We start from the raw sequence: 6,000 nt of genomic DNA, 5'->3' as shown, positions 1-6,000 counted from the left end.
CTCTATTCTATATCAGAAAAAAATAAATTCAATGGTAGTCTCACATTTAAGGGTTTTGTACCTTTGGAACCTACTCAATTATTAACCCAAAAGATAAGTGTACCAAAATCATTAAGTTTCTGTTCCATAGCACATCTCTCATCCTTTATCATTGCTCATTTCCTCGAGCCATCTTTTCTCGGTTTTATGACTTACATTCTGAACATGACACATGGTAGAATTTACTAAATATCTCTAGAGCAACAGCATCTTTGACCTTTTGCCAAGTAAATGCATTTATCTACCTAAGATGTAAACCTGTAAACTGTTCATTTTTCGGCAAGCCCCTTTGATTGACCCATTGTCTTATTATATATATAAAATAACGCCTAAGAGTTACAGGTAAAGAAAGTAGTGATCGGGCTTCATGTGTGCCACATGTGCAAGCTAGCTGCACCATGAACATGGACATGTCTAGTAGCTACTTGCATCAAGCCAAAAAGCTTTTGGTTGAATTACGGAAACTGATATATGATTGAAGTGCATACAAATGGCATTATGAGTGATGTGCAATACGTGGACTGAAACAGAATCTAGGTAATACAAGGATGACATCGTGAGGAACATCAGCATAACCTATTAGATGTAATGAATTACGTGTTGCAGGAGCAAGAGTCAATGTAACTGTTATAATGATGTAAACAAGGAGTTGATTCTATATAATCAGGAATATATAGATTATATATATATATATATAACATTTTTTATTTAATCTCATATTATATCTTTATTATTAGAGATATCAAATCTCCCCAATATATTGTATTAATTCCTTTTTGTTATAAAGCACCCCTATTATCTTAGAAATACACGGCTTCAGCTTAATGTTTTTCTCTTCTCCAGAGTTTAATAGTAACGTATAGCTTACTTCCTTATGCATTTCCTCTAAGGTTTGAAGTGCCATTTTTCATTTTAAACATCTCATACACTGTTATTTGTCACTCATAAGGATAAAAAGATATATATCAAGAGAGAGTCAAATCAAGTAGACTTAATCATCTGCCTGCTAGTCATAGATGTCGACAAACAGAAGAGATTTCATTTTCAAATCTTAAAAGAATTAATCTTATGTAAATACAAATAGAGCAAGGTAGTTGATGAAATTTACCTCGCACACAAATAGAGCAAAAATCAATATTAATTGGAAGAAATAGTACAACATGCAAGAATCTTCTTGAGAATTTTCAAGTTACAATGTCCAAAATGTTTGTGCCAGAGATTAGCAGTAATATGATCAACGATAAAGGAAGTTAAGTGCACCGAACAACCAATCAAGGAATGACTATCAGGAAAAATATACAAGTCATCTTTAAGAAAATCTTGTATAAGAACACGCTTCGTTTCCTGATCAAGAACATAACAACTATAATAACTATAATAGTGAAACTCAAAAAATACTTTGTTATCACGACAAAACTTGAAAACACTAAGAAGATTATTAGTAATCTCTGAAACATGAAGCAAATCAGTTAGAAATAAAGATTTATTTGAAGTAGAGGAGCAAATATTTGCAGAATCTACGTGAGATATGAACAAACCTTTTCCATTACCCATTTTGACTTGTTCAGTACCATCTAGGATTGTTTTTCAAAGTAAAGAGATGGATTGTTGGTTATATGGTGTGTGACACCACTGTCTGGATACCAAATAAGATCATCTACGGATGAAGGAGCACCCAGAAGCGATGCAGTGCTGGACTCACTATCATGTATAGACAGTTGAGATAAATTTGCATGAGGATTTAGAGAAGAAAATATCGATGCCAACAGTGTTCAGCAGAGTGACCAAGCTTTTTGCATATTTGACAATTGTGACGAGCAGAAGACCAAGAATTCCAAGGTTCTAAAGGAATAGGTTTGAAAAATTATTTTGCGGCCCCTTATAATACATAGAATGAGCATGAGGAGCACTAATCTTTTGCTAAAATCTTTAATTTTTGGAATGTGTTTGATGCTAAGATGCAATGACAACAATGATGATTATTTTACGACAAGTGTATTGAGTCAGAAGTAATAAATTGTCTCTAAGGACAGATATCGAATCCACAAGGAACAGTTCTAAAATCTCAAGTATAATATTCACTAAATATAAGATAATATGTAAAAGTTTGTTTGAAAAATGTTGTTTGTATCATGAATTTGTAAGAAATTAAATAAAAACAAAGTAAATGATTCGGATGAGTCAATTGGGAAAATTGGAATTGGGGTTCATCTTTCTCACTCATTTTGTATTTTCAATGAATAAAAACATATAACATTTCATCTTGATTGACATTGATGCACATATAAAAATTATTCATATTGTTTCCTCGCATACAAAATTATTAAGAATGTTTCCTAAATATCGATTCCTCGCATATTTATAAAAAAACCCCTTATCATTACGAATAGATGTTATAAAACAATAAACATTTCAAATCTATTCCTAGCATTCAAATATTTTAATCATTATCATTTAGGTTACATGCTTATAAGTACTTTCCAGTCAAATCTGAGGGTCAAAATCATGAATCAAGATTCAAACTTTATAATAAAATGACAATATAAATCATCAATCAAGAACAAAATATTATAAATAAATATCACCTCAATACATAAGAGTTTGAACAAATTACTCTCAATCCCAAAGGGAATAATTAGCCACTCATGTTGGCCATTACAAACATGGAAAGCTAGAAAAGAAAATCCAGGATGTTTCTCCTTTATGACTGCCTTCTCTAAGGTTTTCTATCTCTCAATATCCTTCCAATGATGTATGGGGTTATGTTTTACCCCTTCTATTTAACCTAACTGGGATTGGGCTAAGTGACATCTCGCTTAAGCGAGATATTGCTTGCTTAAGCGAGTTTGATGAGAAAAAACTCAACTTCACTGGAGTGGACTCGCTTAAGCGAGCCTTGGGCGAGTTTTCAATGTTCCAACTTTTTCTTTTCATCTTGTCTTTAACTTGTTCATTCTTCTTTAGCCCTTTTACCATAGAATCCTGAAATTAACACAAATTTATGAATAAATCGTTCATATTCATATTATAATCAAAAAAAAATATGTAAAAGGTTCGAATTTCTAAATTATGGGTTGAATTATAACTATTTTATCAATTAAAGTCCATAAGTACCTATCTTTTTGCATGAAATATTACTAAATTATGACACTTATCAAGCAGCAGGAGTATAAGGAAGCATATCAATAGAACGAATGTTGAAGATGTTCTTCTTGAACGAGTATAAGAGCCTCGATCTCATTGATTGGTAGGGTTCTTTTCTTGACATAATAGAAGAAACAAAGGGATCAAAGTCTTTTGAAAGACCATCAAGGATGGCTTCAACGTGGTCTTCAATGGAAATTGGGGCACCAATAATCGCAAGGGAATCAACTGATTTCTTGATCTCTAAGAGATAGGCACTAATCGCACAATCATTTTTTTGAAAGTTCTGAGTCGCAAACAAATTTTTTTATCTGAGCACGTGTATTGGACTCAAAATAGGTATTGAAAGTGTCCCAAATTTGTGAAGATTTCAAACCTACCATTTTTGTCAAGAACGAAGTGGTAATGGAGGCCAACATCCACGCAACAATTAAACTATTTTGTTTGTACACAAAACATTCTTTGTTGGTGTGAGTGGAGGTACCATCGGTGGTGGGAAGGAGACGTGGTGGAACTTGAGAATCGTCGAGAAACTTTCATAGCAGAAGACCATCAATGGAAGCAAGAACTTGATCTTTCCACAACAAGAAATTCTCCTCTGAAAGTTTTAAGGAAATAGGAATTGTAAAATGCTGCAAGGAATGAGAGGGTAAAGACATGGTGACTAAGGATGGACTCTCAGTGGATGTTGCGGAAGACATGATAAACGAAAAAAAAAATAGGCTCGTGATACCATATTATGATTCTAGTAACCCATAAGTGAGAAAAAGTGTTATTAATGTATCAGAGAAGGATTGATGTACAAGCACTGCAAAAGGTATTATTAGATGATAAAAATATTCTCATATAATATTTTATATTTTCATTTGTAACTACCTTATCAGTTATTAGTGATAGAAAGTATGGCTTTAAACTAGAGGGGGGTGAATGGTTTAAAGAGGGTTTTCGCAAACTTTTAAGCCAAGAATGAATTTACTTCAAGAATCACTTGAATTAGAAATCAGTTTGCCAAAACAAAAAGCAAAAAGCACAACACCATAAAAACAATCGGTTGTTTCGCAGAAACAAACGGTTGTTTATACCAGTTTACAAATATAAAAATTGAATTTAAAGAGATTAAGGATAGAGAAAATGCACACAGAGGTTTATACTGGTTCATTATAAACCCAGAGCTACATCTAGTCTTCTCAAAAACCACTAGGGAATCCACTAAGCAATCAACCCTAGATTACTTACAACACAACCAAAGAAGTGACCTTGATCCCCTCAAGACACACACTTCCTTTGGCTAAGCATAACAACACTAAGAATGCTGATCTTGATCCCCTCAAAAACACACAACACTTCTCAGCAATACACACAGAGTTTCTTTCAAAAGATACAAAGGATTACACTTGTTACAGAACAAATCTGAAATAAATACAAGATGAAAATCCTATCTCACACTCTTTGATCAATGCAATCTCTAAGCAATTCTCAACTTTTCAAAATCTCAAATCAGTTGAAAAACTCAAATCTGTTTTTCTATTTTTAATCAAAGTTGTTTGTTGCATAATCTTAACAAACTATTAATTGCATTTAAAGATTGGTCAAAGCATTAAAAACTGGAGCGTAAACAGTTAGAAAATCATTTAATGCTCAGTCAAAGCACAAAACAGTTTTCTGTTATGGTCCCAAAACAAACAATCGGTTGTTTCAACGAATCAATCGGTTGATTTGTTTTGACAGCAAGTCAACCATTTAAAAACAGTTTTCAATCTTTCTAAAATCACCTAAGTATAAAACAATCGGTTGTTTCGACAAAACAACAGGTTGTTTTTCACTTAGTTTGAAAAAACACTTTTCTTTTAAAAGGTTTGAGAATGCTTATGCTTTGCATTCAATCAAGAGTGGATTATACATAAAGTCTACCCCAGATCCTATCTAAAAGACAACACAACAACAGCAAGCTCAACCAGCCTTTCATCAACCTTCAAAGGGTTTGGATTCTTCAAAGCTTGAACACACTTGGTTCAACAATTACTGTTCTATCAGTTGTAACTGCTTTATCAATATCATTTATTTTTATTTTTATCTTTTATCTTTTTTATGTGCTATATAAATATAGCACTCAATAATTTATGTGTAACAATTCTTGATCAATAAAATTTTCTCCCTTTTCTCTTCTTTCTCTATGAGATATACAAAACTAATATGGTATAAGAGCTTTTAGGATCTTTAGGCCATCATCTCTTTCGTTTCTCTATCTTGCTCAAGAACAGTACAACAATTTAATGGCTTCGATCCAACAATCATCTTGTCAAACTCCTGCTTTAAATCATGTCAATACGTCGCAAATCAATTCAACCAAATCAGGTAAGTTTTCTAATCACTAGGTATTAGACACATGGGTTACATATCATATATGTTACGATAAGAATCTTTTCTTCTCCATTCATAATATTTCATCTGTCCTAGTCTTTTTACCTAACGAAAGTCAATTAAGTGTTAATCAGTCTGGTATAGTTCAAATATCTCCCTTACTCACTTTGACTGGTGTTTTATATGTACCTTCATTTCACGTCAATTTGATTTTTGTTTCTAAATTAACCACAAATCACAATTGTTTAACCATTTTTCAACCTTCTATTTCTTTCATTATTCAGACTCAACCATTGAGAGTGATTGGTACAACTGAGAGATCCCATAACCTTTATCAATTAAGGACTTCTAGTATCCATCAGGTGTCACAAACAAAAATTGAGACAAGTAGACTTGACAGTAAGAGTTCGTGCCTTCGAAATAAGTCTGCCAACATCAATAAATCTTGTGTAGATA

The sequence above is a fragment of the Phaseolus vulgaris genome, chromosome 8, assembly GCF_051622355.1.
Source record: "Phaseolus vulgaris cultivar YP4 chromosome 8, ASM5162235v1, whole genome shotgun sequence".
In the NCBI taxonomy this organism is placed as follows: Eukaryota; Viridiplantae; Streptophyta; class Magnoliopsida; order Fabales; family Fabaceae; genus Phaseolus; species Phaseolus vulgaris.
Note: the sequence above shows the minus strand (reverse complement) of the source record.